The sequence below is a fragment of the Pseudoliparis swirei genome, chromosome 23 (genome assembly GCF_029220125.1).
Source record: "Pseudoliparis swirei isolate HS2019 ecotype Mariana Trench chromosome 23, NWPU_hadal_v1, whole genome shotgun sequence".
NCBI lineage: Eukaryota > Metazoa > Chordata > Actinopteri > Perciformes > Liparidae > Pseudoliparis > Pseudoliparis swirei.
In genome coordinates, this window is record NC_079410.1 from 11824576 (window position 1) to 11841289 (window position 16714).

Below are 16714 nucleotides of genomic sequence, written 5' to 3' on the forward strand. Positions count from 1 at the left end.
TACGTTTAGTTCTCAATTTCTGCACATCAAACAATAGACTGTTCTGTTAAAAGTTGTTATGTAAAAGGTAATCCGTGCCCAAACTCTACTCTAAATTTAGAATGTGCAAAACCATATTATTCTGTTGATCTGGACTTGGATTGCCATAATAAGATCATTTACGGGGAACATTAAATTGCGGTTGTTTCCTCGTGTGCTCAGAGTATTTGAGGAGGTCTTTTTTTGTTGTTTTATATGGTTTGTATTTCGTCATGAGTGACGCCGGCTGCACCACTGAGGTCATAAATGGGGAGGAGAAAGTTCCAGTGCCAGCGACTGAACTCACATTTTATTTTCGTAAATATGCTAAATTTAGAGCTCAGCCGCAGCCAAAGGACCGTCCCAAACTCCCTGAATGACACACCTTTCGAGAAGTGACTCTCAACATCTGCTATTTTTATCACAATCTTACTTTTCCCCCCTGTTTTTGTTCCTTTCCCTCCTCTCTTTTCTCTCTCTCTGACAGACACATTATTAATGATGCAGTGCTGTTTTTCATTTATAAGATTGGTTGGGAAGATTATTATTATAGAGGGGATACCAATTCCCACTGAAGGAATGGCATGCTGAAGCAGTGTTTATGAACACCCTGTACTCTGACGTGAGTAGCAGTGGAGAACCAGTAACGGGTCCGTTCTGCTAACACACCCTCCCTCCACCGCTGCACAGTGAATGGTCTGTTGTACTGGTGCATGCATTTCAAGTAAGATGGCCAATTGGATATTGGGATTTGGTTTGCAACTCCAGGGAGCAAACCAAGTCACTATAGGTCATGAAGTGACAGTTTATGCTTTTTGAGAGAAATCCTGGCACTGCATCTATCCTATTATAAGAACAGTATTTAAGATCTGTGGTGCTTCTTCTGTATGATGTGACATTGATCGATTGTTATTTTTGTCCCTGACCCATCATTGTTAAGCGTCGCTCTGCTTCACTGTAAAGTGCTCAATGTTGTGGAAGCTGCTCCTGTGGGTTGAGACTTTTAACCATTTTTCCATTCGTGCTTCATATTACATGCTCTAACACTGTTTTACCTAAATGAACCCAGCTGGACAAATGGAGTTAAGAGTTAAGCAGATATAGCAATGGAATACTCTATGCTGTATTATATAGTTTTATGAAGTGACGTTTGTCCTCTTTTGTCGTTTTTTTTCACAGTGAAGGAATCCAAATTCTTGGAATGAGATGTCAACCTTTAATTGCTTCTCAGGGAATTTCTGGTGAGTAGCCTATATTTTTCTGAAGACTGCAAATAGGACTCAGCAGAAGTTTACAGGAGAGAACTGAAACACCACAAGCCCACATGGCCATGGGCTTAACCATGTGTCGTGGCTTAGCTGCCATGAGGGCATGTTGTCTTCTTATTTTCTCCAAAGAAAATGTGTCCAGCTGTGTTTTACCTTCCAGCTCTTGCAGCTGAGGTGTGTTGAATGTGTTCACTACCTGTAACAAAAGCGGACACATGGCAGAGACTCTTAGTGTTACTATTTATTATATCTCACGTAACTATTGTCACAACTGGGAACCAAATATGAATTATTTAGCTCCACATGTGGAATACATTTGTTGTGATTGTTCCTAAGAGATTGTTCTCATCTTTAAAATGGCTTTTTAACTTAAGCCATTAATTACACAGCTTCTGAAAGGCACAGCCATCAGTACTGTTTTGGGACCGTGCTGGAGCCTGCAGTACTCAATGTATTTAGCCCCTCTCCCACATCCCATCAGCCCCACTTCTTCCCCACTGGTGCCCCCTATCCCTTACTCCCTCGTTCAGCTGGTCCACCCTCTACCAACCAGTGTGTGCCTGTCAGCATGTCACCCCAGGGTGATGCCCCTCTCTCAGCCCCTCGGGGCCCTTTTGACTCCGCAGCACTCCGTGTTTGCCCAATCATTTGGGAGCCGGATACGGGGATGAATTGTTAACTACAGCAGGTCAGCCTGTGCCCCCTCCCCCCTCCCCCCCAACATGCTGTTGGCTCATCTCCATGGCAATGGGGCAGGAATTTGTTTTCTCTCATGTGTCTTCTGCCAACCAGCTCCCCGCCAGCCACAAGCGCCCCCCTCTTCTCTTCATCCTTGGCGTTTCTGAGCTTCCAATCAAAAGGCAGCTGAAAGGAAGTCACATGGTCAGGAAGTGTCGAGGGTGCATCCCACTGAGAGAAGCGCTGCTGTCACTAGAGCTTTTGCTCTACTCTGCTGCGAAAGAATGCCGAAGGTGAAAAAGCAATTAAGTATTTCATTTAAAAAGTAATTACAGTCATTGATGAGCTTCCGACACACAATAATGTAGACATTTAGGAGGCTTCATACAGACATGTGTTTTATAATGTGATGATTAGTATAACATACAGCATTTTTAGATTCTCCTCCTGCAGCCGTTGTGTTGGCCTCAGTTAAAATATCTCGTCTTCTGGTTACTTTTGTAATGCAATGATTAGGAGCAACCCTAAACGTAGCAAGCCTATACATTCTAGATGTGTACCAGTCTATTTCCACGCTTCACATAGCTCGGTACTAAGTATAAAGAGACACAGATCTCCTGCATTTCTCATTGCTATGATTTCGGTACAAAGAAAACTCTATCAGATGAAATGTGGTACTTTCTCTATATTAACACGGTTTGGAGCAGTTTGATTCCCATCATTGTCTCAACATATCGATGCTCAAGTGTGTGTGTGTGTGTGTGTGAGTGTGTGTGTGTTTGTGTGTTTTTGTGTTTGCCCTCACAAGAGTTATTAGCTTAGGGCAGGTGAGTGTTTGCCTACCCGTCTCCCTTTATGAAGTGAGTGTTTGCCCAAGGAATGCACCACGTCCGATTTGTCATTGACTCTTATTGTTCAACTCATCCAACTGGTGCCTTGAGGTTGAGCTGCACTGCGCCCTGGCAAGTGAGAAATATGTGCTTTCCTTCCTTTTTTTCCTCCCCCCTCGCTCGGTGTATTTGCACGTGTATTTGTGTGTTCACGGACGAAAATTTGACCTGGTGGAAAAGTGTTAGGATGTAAAATGCATTTGGAATGAAAGCGAGATTTGTCGGGACATTTTTATCAAACTAAACTTATGTGTAAACTGAATTCTTTATTGTCATCAGGTTGAATCTTACTTCAGAGACTTTACATAAGTGTTGATAAAAGACGGTCTTTGAGCTGTCCATCCGTAACCAGATAGAACATTCTTGTTTTGGACCTGCGTCCGTTGAGATAGAAAATCACATCAGCCGTCATTAATTATACATTTTGGAAACTGAAGTGAGAAAAAAGAGAGAAGCTATGACGTCACGTACATTAAGAGGAATTACTTCTAACCGAGCACATCCTGTAGATACATCTGTACCCTGATGAGCAAAGTTGGCTCCCTCGCTTTGTGGTAATGAGGAAGCCTCTGAAAACTAGTCCCGCCCACTGCACTTGAGTGGTTAACAGAGGCATTACAAATGGCATGTGCAGCTCTTCATGCTTGTTTATTTCCAGAGGGTTTTAATCTTTAACATCTTATACAGCAACGCTTTTGCTTGCGTTCAAGTCACTATCTGTGAAAAAAGGTCAATGTTAGTGCTTGCCTGAATATTTAGTATATTTGAATGTGTGTGTGTGCACCTGTGTCTGTTTGTGCGACTGTCGTCCTGTGCCACCATCTGGGTGGTCCTCACGGCCGGTTTGATGGTAATCCCCCTGTCCCATAAATCAGTGTCCGGGCTCGGGCCGGGAGCTGATGCTGTGTGACCACTGGAGCGAGGGGCTTGAGGCACTAAGCCGAGACCCCAGCCGCTGCCCTGGCCCGGCTTGGCCACACGTCAGCTCTCCACACCACCTTTAGAATAACTCGACATGCATGGCTGACTTCAGGAAACTGCCTCAGTCCATACGAGCCACCAACAATATAAGCCATAGTTGAAACGGAGGGCCCACTCAGAAACTGTAGCACCAGAAGATAAAGTTCTATGACTTACAGCCTGAAGAGCTTATGATTCCGGAGCCTTTCTCTCAATATCCATGTTTTCAAAACTTGGTTATTATGGATAATATTGTTTTTGCAACTTTCAAATATTATTTCATGTATTTACTAAAATACAATCTGTTTGTTGTGACCGGTGGCTTCTGATAGCCTCCCAGAGAGCCGATCTGAGTTCAAATGTTTCTGGCTGAAAGTGCTAAGATTAAAGCCACATCTTAGTCTTTGTAGGGCCGAAACCTCTCTCTGGGAATGAGGAGGGAGGATGAAGGCCTGTTGGAGCTGTCTGGCTTGCATACAGCTCTCCGCTGAGCTTTTATCTAGGGAGATTGGTTGCAGCTCTCTCCGGACCCGGCTCCCGGGGAGTGCACAGTCCTGAGACCTGTGGCATTAATAAAGATAATGCTGTTTGGAATAATAACAGCCAATTCTGCCAAATAGAGGAGAGAGACAACAGAGTGGAGCGGAATACAAAAGAAGCCAAGATGAAAGGCTGAAACGTAGGCCTGTGCACCTCTCTGGCTCTCTTGTGGGAATTGATGGAAACGTTATCAGCATGTTCGCACACAAACAGTACTGAGAGGCACCTTATGCCGATTTTGACCCTCGGGTGCCATGACGCAGAAATGCAATTTGTTCTTTTGTCTGCCAAGATCACAGAGGGAGAGCAGTGACTTGTGTTTCTTTTTATTCTTACTTGGTTTTTTTTCTCTTGCTCCCCTCCTTTTCATTCTCTCTGTACCCCATTGCCTTGAGTGAGTGCAATTTAGTTTGTTGAGCAGGTGGTCTTTTTTTGAATCTCACAGTGCTTTTGGCTCCCACCTCTGGCGTGTGGGTCTTTCAGATGGAGTCAGTCATGTAGGCTAGGATTAGAGGGGTGGAGGAGAAGGAGGAGGAAGTCCAGTGAGAGTCTCCTTGGCATTGGCGACCTCAGCGCCCTGCAGTCAGAACCATGCAGAGTGCAGATTGAAAGAGTTATTTTGTTGCCAAAGCTCTCAGCCGCACCCCAGATGGCTTTTGTGCATGCCGGGGACATGTTTGGGGACAAGGTTAAGGCCACAGCGCCCTGGAGGCTCGGAGAGTGTCAGGGCTCAGCAGGTAAAGCACTGTGGGCCAGACAGACGGAGAGGACAAAACGTTGCAGTGTCGGCACTTTTCCACCTTGAATCTGAACAGTAGAGCAGAACAAAATAGGTGGATTAGAGCAAAGGGAAGACATAGCTCTAAACACACACACACACAGTGAGATTAAGGCCTCCAAACATTCACACAAGTAGAGATTTATTGGAGCATCTCATCTGATTTCACATAAGACAAAAGAGCTGGTAGAACAGATGGAGGGAAACATGCTGTGTCGGCACTTCTCACCTCTTGCTCACTTTTTCCTTGTCCCGGAAAACTGCATGGACCGAATTACAAACTGCTTTCCCTTCTTTACTTTTGATCTCAGTTTTATCACACTCTTCTAATTTACCAACCGTGTTACTACTTAAAGGAATTCATGGCCAACTTTATCGGTCCAACATTCCTCTGCAATATTCTCCATGGTGATGGCTAGACAAGTACTCAATATTTGTCAATAATGCTAAACAGGTGTGCTGCTCTGCTTTCTTTCTTGTGTTGAATTATGTCATAAAATCCCCTCTGCCATGAAGCATTATGATTTTCCAGACATTAAACGATGATGATATTAAATGTCAAGGAGTGATACATGAAAGTAGGGCCTGTTTCCCTCATTTGTAACAAAGTTGTAATATTGAAAAGCTGTGTCACATTGAAATATATTAAGGCCAAGATATTAATCTAGGGGTAGGCTACCAATTTGATTTTATTATTAATTTGTTCGAGAAAAAAAATATGATTAATTGTTTAGTCTGTAAAATGTACAACCTTTTCTTTACAGTTTCGTACCGTTCTGATATCAACTTTTTAGTTTGAACAAGGTTTCTGAACCCAAATATGTTAAATTACAAATTACATGAAAACTGAAAAATGCAGCATGTGATCATATCTAAGAAGAAGCTTTATGTTATAAGTCTATGTTATAAATAGTTGGATATGTGTCAGTGAATGGAGATTTGTTTTTGGCAAAGTCCGATAATGGCCTCACAGAACATACTGATAACGAGAAGAAAATATCATTGTGAATAATGTAGTGGTAACAAAATGGCCCCTTTGTTCTAAATATATTAAACTCAGTCTCAGATCTGAGATGTAAATCAAAGTGGGAGGAGGCATTGGTTGGACTGCTCTTCTCGCCATTATGGGTTTCACAAGTGGTCGCTTCTACTCACACTGATAAACAACCGGGATTGGATCCAGATCCTGCCGGGTTCTAGCTGGAGCCCCGTGGCTTGAAACCACACAGACCGAGAATGTTACTCATTTGTTTATTATTGGTGATATTTGCCCGCTCCTAATCCCTGGCTGGATTAGACTTGATGTAGTCCTCGTCCCACCTTTTTCCACCGTTGCAGTCCCTGGCATTTACACAAGGAGTTGTGTGTGTTTTGGTAATATGTACACACACACACACGCAGATGCACACGCGCACACACGCATGCAAAGTCGTGCTTCTAGTGCGTCGATGCATGAATGTGTGTTAAATGTGTGTGCCATTTCACATGTGTTGCTGAAGGATGTTTGTAATCAAGGGAGTTTGACAGATATCCCCTCTAACTCCCCCTCTCATGTAACGCTACGTGATCCGTGTCGAGAGGAAAACTCTGTTACCGAGGCAGATATCTTCTCCCACGCCAGAGCATCTTGCTCTGCAGCCGAGCTTGCGGCTGAAGGCGTATTTGGGTCTCAAAATTCAGGGCTGTGATTCAGAAAGTGCATTTTTTTTAAAGGACACGCATACAACGCCCTATAGGAACTAATTCATCAAAGACGCTGAAAGTCAGCTCGGCGTCATTGGGAATCGGAAATGACTAATGTCATGAAGCGGTCCGAGTGCTTACGTGTCAGTCCCATGTGTTGTGAAACCATTGGCCCAGAGTCACCTGGATCAGAGAGGGAACAGGGCTTACTGAGCAGACCTAACTTGTTCAATGTGACCTTTTAAAGAGCTGATCCCTAACACTACATAAATCTGTTTGCAGTTTCAAAAACACGACCACGCACATGCTGTACTTGTTTTTGTGGGTGAGAAAGTCGTGCACAAAAAACGTACTGCACACGATCCCTGCTCCCCAATTCCTCCCATAAACTACACTGAGGGAGATACGCCAGCGCAAGACTGACAGACATTTTTGTGACACAGACATGTAATTATCTTTTGTTTATGGGTGTGGGCGTTGAGGCCAAGAGGTTAAGGATGACACTTCGTAATCTTCTGGAAGACTTGACTTGTCTGGGTGAGAACTACATCTCACTGGATGGCACAAAGTACCAGACATGATTTGGGGCGAAGCCGATCTAAGTTTCAACTCATGTAGGAAGTAATTTAGGAAATCAAGTCAAAAATGGTGAAAGCGATGAGTAACCTCTGGCAACTAAAAATGTAATTAAGTACCATCAACATTCTTAATGCAGTTGCACTGGTGCATGCATGACTGAGAAGAGTTAAGTCCCAGACATTGACATGGACTGTTTTAAAGGTGTAATTTGACCGTGACTATATTTTTTGTTTAGTTTTCTGCTTGTGAGCTTTGGATGCCACAGCCGTGGTCGGTGGCATTATGTTTTCCATTTGTCCGTCTGTCTGTCCGTCCGTCCGGTTCATTCTGGTGTTTGTGAGCTCAAATGCTTGGAGATAATTTCTTCAAAAGTGGCACAAACATCCACCTGAGAGCCTAAAGATCAAGGTCACTGTGACCTCACCTTTGCACTAGTGTCATGATACGCCAGGAATTTCTTGGGCAACTTTTTTTCATATTTGGCACAAATCTCTACTTGCACTGAAAGAAAAACTAATTAAAAATGTTGTGCAATGTCTGTGTGTGTTTTGTATCAGGTCAAAACTTGAGATTTAATCGTTTGATTTTAAATCTCAAAGCAAGTCTTTAAAAAGCCATCAGGTTTGGGAGAAGTCAAGTCCATGTCAAGTTTTAACTATGACTTGGGTTCAATTTTGACTTGCACCAAGCTCAGTACACCCTCATAGAGTGTCCGTCCCTCCCTCCACATCCTTTGTTACACTGCTCACAAAGTGTTTTTTCTCGCTGCACATGGAAGCTGTCCAGCTGAAGCAGTCACAGCTGAGCTTCATGGGGTGCTGGTTATTTGGCAGTTTTTGGTAAGTGCAGTTATGCTCCACTATGCATATCTTCCTCTATGTCCCTTGCACTATTTGCCTTTTTAAAGTGTCCTTTAATTGGCTGCACAGTCACAGTCTCCTGCTTTAACTGTCCCATGTGGCACCTGAATGTGGCCTATCTGACCCTGAGGCCCTGGGGTGAAAGTACATATTTTGCAGCCAAAACCAATGGCCATTAACAAGATGTTCTTTCTTCTTTAGTTTTCAGTCTCAATATATTTTTTTCTCTACCTCTGTTTTTGTCTTTAAGAAAGGTTTTGAAAGTGATCTCTTTTTCATAAGTACAAAATCGGGCCTCTGAAAATCCAATTCCGCTCGGTTTCAACACCTCCTCATAAGCCTTGCCTGTGTTTGTGTGAGTGTCTGCCAACCTCAGTCAGGCAGTTCTGTCAACATGGTAACATGTCTGCCTCCTCAGCCCCAAAGAAAGGCCTCATATTTGGGCTCTAGAGGACCCGGCCTAGTTTCTCTGATAGATCTGGCCACTGCTTCTCCCTACACACCAGCCACTTCCAACTGGGCTACATCAGCAATACTGAAAGACCTGAGAGATGTGATCCCACCACGGGGTGTATGGCTGTGGCTCCGGCTGCACTACACTTTAATCCCCTTCCCTTTTAACCACAATGGGAAACATGTGCTTACTCTGTGTAGGGTACAGGCCCACCATGGGAGAGGCTGTTTACTTTCACTCCAAAACTAACATTTCACAGCTCCTGTGACCACTCCTGGTTACTACCTCTGCAGGGTTAAAAGGGTGATATCATTTCGTGACATTTGTGTTTGTTTCATCACCACTGTTGCTCCTGAATTGAAGTGTCTTCTCACTTCTCCTTGTACAATTTGACACACAAATTAGTTTTTTTCCACAGCATGTGCACTGAGGGAGGTGGGTTGTGCTGTCAAATGTGTCTTATTAAAGAGCTGCTTGATGTTATTTTATTATCCTCTTAAATTTCCATTCCACAAGTGAGTCTTGGGTCAGTGTGTGACACTGATGATTGCACCACTCTGCCTCTTGGTGAGAGAATTAAGCAAAACTGGAAGCGGTGCTTGTCAAAACTATACCCTAAACCAACATAATCCACTGTGTAGGATTTTTCCAGATGTGGGAAGTGCATCACATCACTTTACACTTTCAACACCCAGAACAGAAGTCTAAGGTTGTGGTCCTTGTCCCTAAAGTTCTGTTTCAAATGGTTGGAAAGCTATTTCTGTGCAGGCGGGAGAAGAAAAGAAAAGACTATGTTGTAAAGGAGCTACTAGCATATGCCAAGCCAGAGGACAGGAAATGCACTCCAGATGAAGATACTACAGCATGGTTTATTTTACCGGAGTGTGTGTGTGTGTGTGTGTGTTGTCAGGAATGTGTGCTGCAGGACTGACCATATGTCTCTCGAATTGCATCACAGTATTTCCATATCCGGTTGCCTACTATGCAAGCAGTTTATTTTTTATCAATGAATTGATCACTTGTTCAGCTCATATACATGTCAAACATAATGGGCAAATAATCATATTTACCAGAGCGCACATTTAAGCAATTTAAAATTATTTATGCTTCAAGTCACTCTATAAGTTGTATTTCTGCACTGAATTTAATAGAAAACTAATGGCTATATTTCCAAATCTAATAACTTGATGTGCTTTAAAAAAAAGGTTGCCAGCCATGATAAATGTAAAAACACCAGTACAGTAAGTGATTGTACACGGTTGCTCTAGAAGGGACCCTACTGTACATCTGTTTACATTGAGTCCAGCTCCTGGCTCCTGGCACTGCATGACTGGATCGGGCCCTGACCTCCACAGGTGATCTGAGGGATGAGTGAGCGCTTCCTGGGGTAACAGTAGCCCAGCCAGCTCCCCCAATCTGCCCTTTCCTGTCGTTTTATCTGAGCATTCAGTGCAATTTAACCCAGGGAGCGGTCCCTCTGCTCCTCCATTCGCCTCGCTGCCGGTCTCCATCGCTAAACTTCTCCGATGTCACTGTGAAGATAGAATCAACCCGCTTGAGCTGAACTTGAGTCGGGCTGACTGACAGAGTCCTGACACACCATTGTAGGCACAACTCTCTCAACTTCCTGCCACCCACAGCTTCCCACCCTCTGACCTCCATGGTACCAAGGGCAAAAAGAAGAACAGACAATGAGCTACACAGCTGATCTGTCCCTGATTATGATGAACACAGAGACAGTCGTGATTTATTTTCCAGACTCGATAGAGAAGTAATTCAAGCTTCCTCAAAATGTTACAAAGACAAATGAGATTTGGTTGTTTGTTGGGCCAGGGGGACATGCTGATGTAGTTGAAGGGCTTTCTGATTAGCAGAGTGGAGACTTAATGTAGATCCTGTAGGGACAGAGACTTGTACTTCCTCCAACTGTCTGGGTTTAATTAGGCCGACCGGTCCACCAGCAGCCAGCCAGCCAAGCAGTTTCTTTTACATTGTTTTGCAAATCTGATCAGTGCAGCTGGAATGTAAAGAGATGTTAAAAGTAGACGCAGACATTATGGAAATCTTTCTCAATATGTTTATCACTATTACGGTGCTTATTCAACAATTTAAGTACTTATTTATCTGCCAACTCAATGGAATAATTACAAAGAATACAATAGATTCTGACCTCTTGAATAGGACTTGAATTATTTGCGAATCATCTATCATTTGCATTCCTGCCAAACACACTATAGACATGTTTCCACATGTGCTCATTCCAAAGCAGCGCTGCCAAACAGCAGTCGAGCGCCGTTGAAAGGAGGCTTATCACAGCGCTCGATGATTTGCCTTGACAATGAAATAGTTTTGTTCTTCAAGGGAATCTATGGCTACACTCACTTTAGCATGTAGTTAATATCTGCTGTATATTTACAGCAAACGTATATAGGATACCTATACGTTTCTCACATTTTGAGCCTAGCCTTGGCTGCTACTTGCAGTTTGCAAACATTCACAAAGTGTGTGACAGAATCTGATTAAGGTTAGTGCGTGTGCGTGTGTGTGTGTGTTTTCTTGGACCTGAGCCCCAAGCTTTAAATGTGTGTGTGGACTTGCAGACCTCAGCTTGGAAATGTAATCTGATTTGCAGAAATTAACGGGTCGTTTCACATGACTGGTTTAAAGGACCACTGGCGCAAGGTTGTGCCATGTCCCTAACTGGTGTGTGTGTGTGTGTGCGTGTGTGCGTGCATGCAATATTTATTTGCTTTCACAAAGTGCACTGCAGAAATATGAGCGTTTGTTTGTGCAGCCTCCTAAACAGTAGAAATAGAAAGGTGTTGAACTTGCTATGTGGTTTAACAAACCAAAATGCTGCATTTATTCCTTTTTAAATTAGCTTTATTTGGGAAAAGGTTTTATAAACATAAGACCGCTGCTTATTAACAGTCGATTACACATCTGGAAAAAGTACGGCTTTGCTTCAGACTCTGATGCAGGTTTTGTTTGTAACTTTCTGTATACACATGCCTCATAATCAGAGCTTTATTTTGAACTAATGGACCATCAGAAATTATATCAAATAATTGAAATCATCCTATAGCCTCAGCCCTCTTTAGAGGACTGCTGGGATCAAATCCCCTGAAAGCTTTGCCTCTGAATCCTCTCGTTTTTTTTTCACATTGTTTGTTGATGGGGTTTTTTCGGGGGGGGGGGGGAAGATTCTCTGCTGGACGTGGTCCATCATGTGATTTTCATTGGAGGGTGGCCGGAGGTGACGACCACAGTACAAGCAAGTGAGCGTGTGTTTGTGTGTCATCTGGCCTTTTTAATAAAGTCAGGTTGTTTTCCATCTGGGGGTCATCAGTTGTGGTCATTATAGGCTACACAAGTGGAAAAGAGGGAAGAAGGCGATGTTTGCTCATGCTTGTTGTACTGTACACATAAGCATGCACGGAACATGTGAGTTGTGTGTATGATCTCCCAGCGTGCATGAACGTCTCCTGAGAGGGGTGTGTGTTTGTGTGTTTGTGTGCATGTGTGTGTGTGTGTTTGTGAACTCATAAGCAGGACAAGGAAGCAGGCAGGAAGCTCTGATCCCATCAGGCATGTCAGCAGGGGCATTTTTTCATAAGGTGGTAATCTCACCACACAAAAGAGTGTCCAATATTAGAGCCCCGTACCCCTGAGCTAATCAAGACCTGACTAACCCTTCCCCTGGCTCGCCAACCCTCTAAACATTACCTCATCTGGAGGCTTAGCCTAGCCACATGCTGCTCCGGCCTGCTGGTCTCCACGATAACTCACTTAGCTCGGTACGATAGCTAGAAAAAAACGAAATATAAGAAGGCATAGAAAAGAAATGGGAGCAGCACAGCACACAGCTACCTATAGTGCCTGGTGCCAGGGAAAGGTATTTTAAAAGGGAGAGGAAAGAAAGAATCATTTTATTATGTCTTCCAGAAATTTTGGGAAGCAATTTGCCGGTATTCAGTTTCTCTCCCCGTCGTCCTGTTATTGCTGTTTTCCTCTCAACTCTTGGAGACTTCAACCTGAAAGGAGTTTTTTTAAGTCCAGACTTTGTGTCAATTGGAAACAGTGTATTTGTTGCCAAGGTAACAGGTCTGGGACAGTGAAACTCAGAAGTAGAGAGCACCTTTGTCTGTGAATGGATGAAGAGGGACAGGAGCTGTAGTCGGTCCAGAGAGCACAGCTTCAGTCCTAAACATGTCCGTTTGAAGAAACCTGTGATCACGAGAAGTTTCTTGATCCAATATCGACCTGAGCTTGTTACCCTTATATAATACAAGCAGCACAAATCATTTAAAATGGTAATTTAGAAAAGCCAATTTGATTGATAGCTTCTGCAGATCTTCACTGAATTCTTAGATCACACAAATCTGTTTTATCTAAATGTACATCACTACTCCAGGTTTGGCTTTTTATAATGATCTGTAAAGATACTGGAGAAGGTCTTGAGTCTTGTGGGCATTATAAAACCAGGTTTGTTGGACCAAGAGGCTAAGAACATTGTCATAAGAAGTTAGTCGGGTTAATTGGGTGCTAACTTTTGATGGTGGTGCAACCATGCAGTGTGTCTTTATGCCAACAGTTGGTCCTCTAGACCAGTGGTCCCCAGCCTCGTGTCTTATGTCCCATTTAAGTAAAGCACTGTGTATATGTGGCCCATCAACACTGCTTACACATGCATTTTCTTCTCGTTATCCTATCCTATTCATCATCTCAGGATTCCTCGAATTCATTTAGAGACTTAAAGGTGGGAACAACGGCACTGTAACCTCATCTCACCTTTGAAAACAGAGGAAAGAACTGATTGCTCCCTCATTGTACTGAAGAAAAATACATATTTGTCGGAGTATTGATGCAAGTTTGGGCAGAGCAATTACATCTGCTTCTTCTGTCGAATGTGTTTCCTCATGAATGAGCTCCTCTCTGAATCGTTTTATTTCCCTATCCTTAATCTTTTTCAGATGATCTCAGGTGAGCACAGAGAAGAGGCTGAGTCATGGAAACATGATCGCAAGAGATGCAACAGGTAAGGAGGACTCTTTTTGTTTGATCTTCATTCAAGTGGAATATGTGATCACAGACAGTGCAGCCTTATTATGAACCGGCAGCTGCTCTAAACAACCAGCGTTTGGTACATCCACTGTTCAAACAAAGATAGCAGAAGTTCACGTATATGGGAGACATGATCAGGGTGGTGGCACTGGCTTTACGCCGATGTTCTTGCTTTTTTGATTGTGTAACTCAAGTCATGACAGCACGGTGAAGAATGCAGTGGCACAGAGATATCACTTCAAACACGGCGTCTCTCAGGAGCCTCAGATCCTTTCAGTGGACATGAATGAAGATATGCTTTGATGGCCCACCACTGAGTCGGTGCCCTTCAAAGAAACTCGTTGATGGGCTTGCGCGGGGCAGCCAGCAGGCTCAATGCGTGGTACTGTATGCGTGTGCTTCTCAGAGTAGACGTGGGTGTTCTCGATGGTGGTCAAACTTCCTTGACCCTGACATGAGTAGTCTTTTTTCTATAGATTTGAGGCTTGCATGAAAAATGCTTTCCCCCTCTAGGTTCTCTGGGTAACAGAAGGGGAACTGTGTGTGTGTGTGTGTGTGGGGGGGTGGCAGGGTGCGAGCAGACAGGTACAGTAGATGTGCTGATGAGGGAGGGCAATAGGGGCCGGCATTAGTCGCAGGCCCCAGGCACAGACCGCCGCACACGGGCAGGCTGAGACTCACAGGCAGGTTGGGACCCGGTTCTGTGTGCTGATGCTGCTCTACTGGCTCTGCTTCAAGGTGAGGCATAGGAGAGAAACGTGGGAAGGGAAAAACCAGAATAGAGGGCAAATTGGGTGAAAGGCTGATTGTTGAGTGGTGGACCTGAAAAATATGAAGGTATATAATAACAGAGAGTGTTAACAAAAAGCAACGTGGTTGTGGCTTAGGTTAGGGGAAGCAATCTAGCGAGGGAGAGAGGGAGAGATGATGTGTGAGGCCCAGGGGATGAAGAGAGATGTGAAGGAGGAGGGAAATAAATAAAAAGCTACGCCAGTAAGGCCACCTCCTGTATGCAGGTAACCCGGCTCGGCTGTGCAGAAAGACGACGAGAAACATTGATGGATGTCTTCTCATCCTCTGACACGTCATTCCTTCCCCGAGCAAAGCGGGGCAGGCCGGTCCCGCCACTCTGGCTGAGTGACTCGTGTGGGGCCAGATGACGTCGTGTTATTATGTGGGTGGTTGCAGGTTGACAAGAGGCCACCTGCATTACCTCACCTCTGGCATCGTCGTGAGAAGAGAGGATGTGTTATCCTGATCGGCGCTCTCCTTACGCAACAGCATATTTATCCCACTGTTTTAACGGATGCAAAACAAGTTTCTCACCTTCTTCCTCGGATGTTCTGACACATGCTAGATTCTAGATCAAATGTGTCGTTTTATTTATTTATTCATTTCAATTTGACATTTTTTTCAATCCGTACTTTCTGTGGTTCCTGAGGCGATATTCGGATCTTAATTCTGGTATTCAAGCTCTGTGATTTGTATCTTCTCGGCTGGAAGACAAACCCTTTTGCCGCCACGCATAATGTGATAATAATGTGCATGTGGGTCTTCATCCGCATCTTCTTTATGCCAGTTTGGATCCCTGAGCCCTTTTTTGTGTGGAAAGTTTGTAAAGGCAGCCAAACCTGCTGAAGGCACCAGTGGGGAGGAACTTTGTGTTGATCAATTCTGGGTGTTTCATGAATCTCTGGTTGTTTTAAGTAGCTCCACCGAACAGTTACTTCTAGCATTTAAAAGTGAATGTTGCCAGAGAAGATCAAAACCTCATGCCCATCGCAAAAGGAAGGGCACGAGGCACATGTGTCAACGTTCAAGTGTTTTTTGGCGTCATTCAATCATTAGTTTCTGTATTTTGTTTCTAGGATCGCACTAAATCCCGGTTTGGAGCGTGGACCAGCATCCCCTGCAGCAGATGTTTGCTCTTGGCGTGGCTGCGAACAGCGGGAGCTCCATCACTGACAATCCGGCTCTCCGGATCCAGCGCCAGCAGCATGGACTTGGAGAAGCTGTGGCGTAAACTCAGCAGGACAGTGGAGTGTATTCGGCTTCTCAGATATTATGGAACAGACCAGTCGACCCTGTCTGGAGCGCCACTCCATAGGAAAGTCCACTCCATGGAGTTACGATTACCGTGGCTACCTCAATGGATCTACACATTGTGTGACTCTTTCTAAATTGAACCTGGATTAATATTTCCCTGTATATACATCTGCTTTTGATGACCAGTGTTTATTCATGCAGTGGCTCATTTGCTGCAGTTGTGACATATACTGTGTTATTCTGGATACAGTATCAACAAATGCTGGAACAGTAAATGGAAAATAATCAGATGTTATTTTCATTTTTAGGTCTATTATTTTTACAGACTGAAAACGGCACTCACACCAATGCAGTCACGTACAAAGTGTATCTCGTGAGGAGCACAATAAATGTTTCCTATTATGTAAAACTAATTATTACGCATTTCTCAGAAGGATTACTCAGTCAATGGACATTTGACTTCTTCCAACTGTGATCACAAAGAAGCCATTGTAATCCAGGTGCTTACGAATACGACTATTGACACCACATCTCATTGGCTGCCTCGGTAGCTTTGGTTAATAATCTTGTCATGCTGTTTGTTTCTGATGATGATTTAGAGCTGAATCATTTGTGTTGTGTCTGTGGAGCCCTGAAACGGAAATAAAAACTAAAGGCGTGTCCACGTTGCTGTCAGTTTGTTTTGTCATTGCAGTTGCACACTCTTTTCACGCTGTGTATTATTATGATTATTATTAATCATATTGTCAATCAATTGTTCTGGCTTCATTGAGAGTTGTATCGATTAGTGAAAATGAAGGACATAGTGAAAGTGGAAAAATTTGCTAAATCATTATTGGAAATCACAGGGTTTTACTTTACTCTTGTATGAATAATAGGTACATTCTTTATTGTGC

At 43.7% G+C, this 16714-nt stretch overlaps 1 long non-coding RNA gene across 1 annotated transcript in view; it reads left to right on the plus strand.

Moving 5' to 3' along the window:
* The window catches only part of LOC130189190 (uncharacterized), a 52757-nt gene extending 36275 nt beyond the window's left edge, over window positions 1-16482 (plus strand). The window contains exons 2-4 of the long non-coding RNA XR_008830719.1: window positions 1198-1259; window positions 13682-13746; window positions 15641-16482. This is a non-coding gene — a long non-coding RNA (uncharacterized LOC130189190). The remainder of the gene's footprint in view (window positions 1-1197; window positions 1260-13681; window positions 13747-15640) is intronic.
* Window positions 16483-16714: the final 232 nt, after the last annotated feature.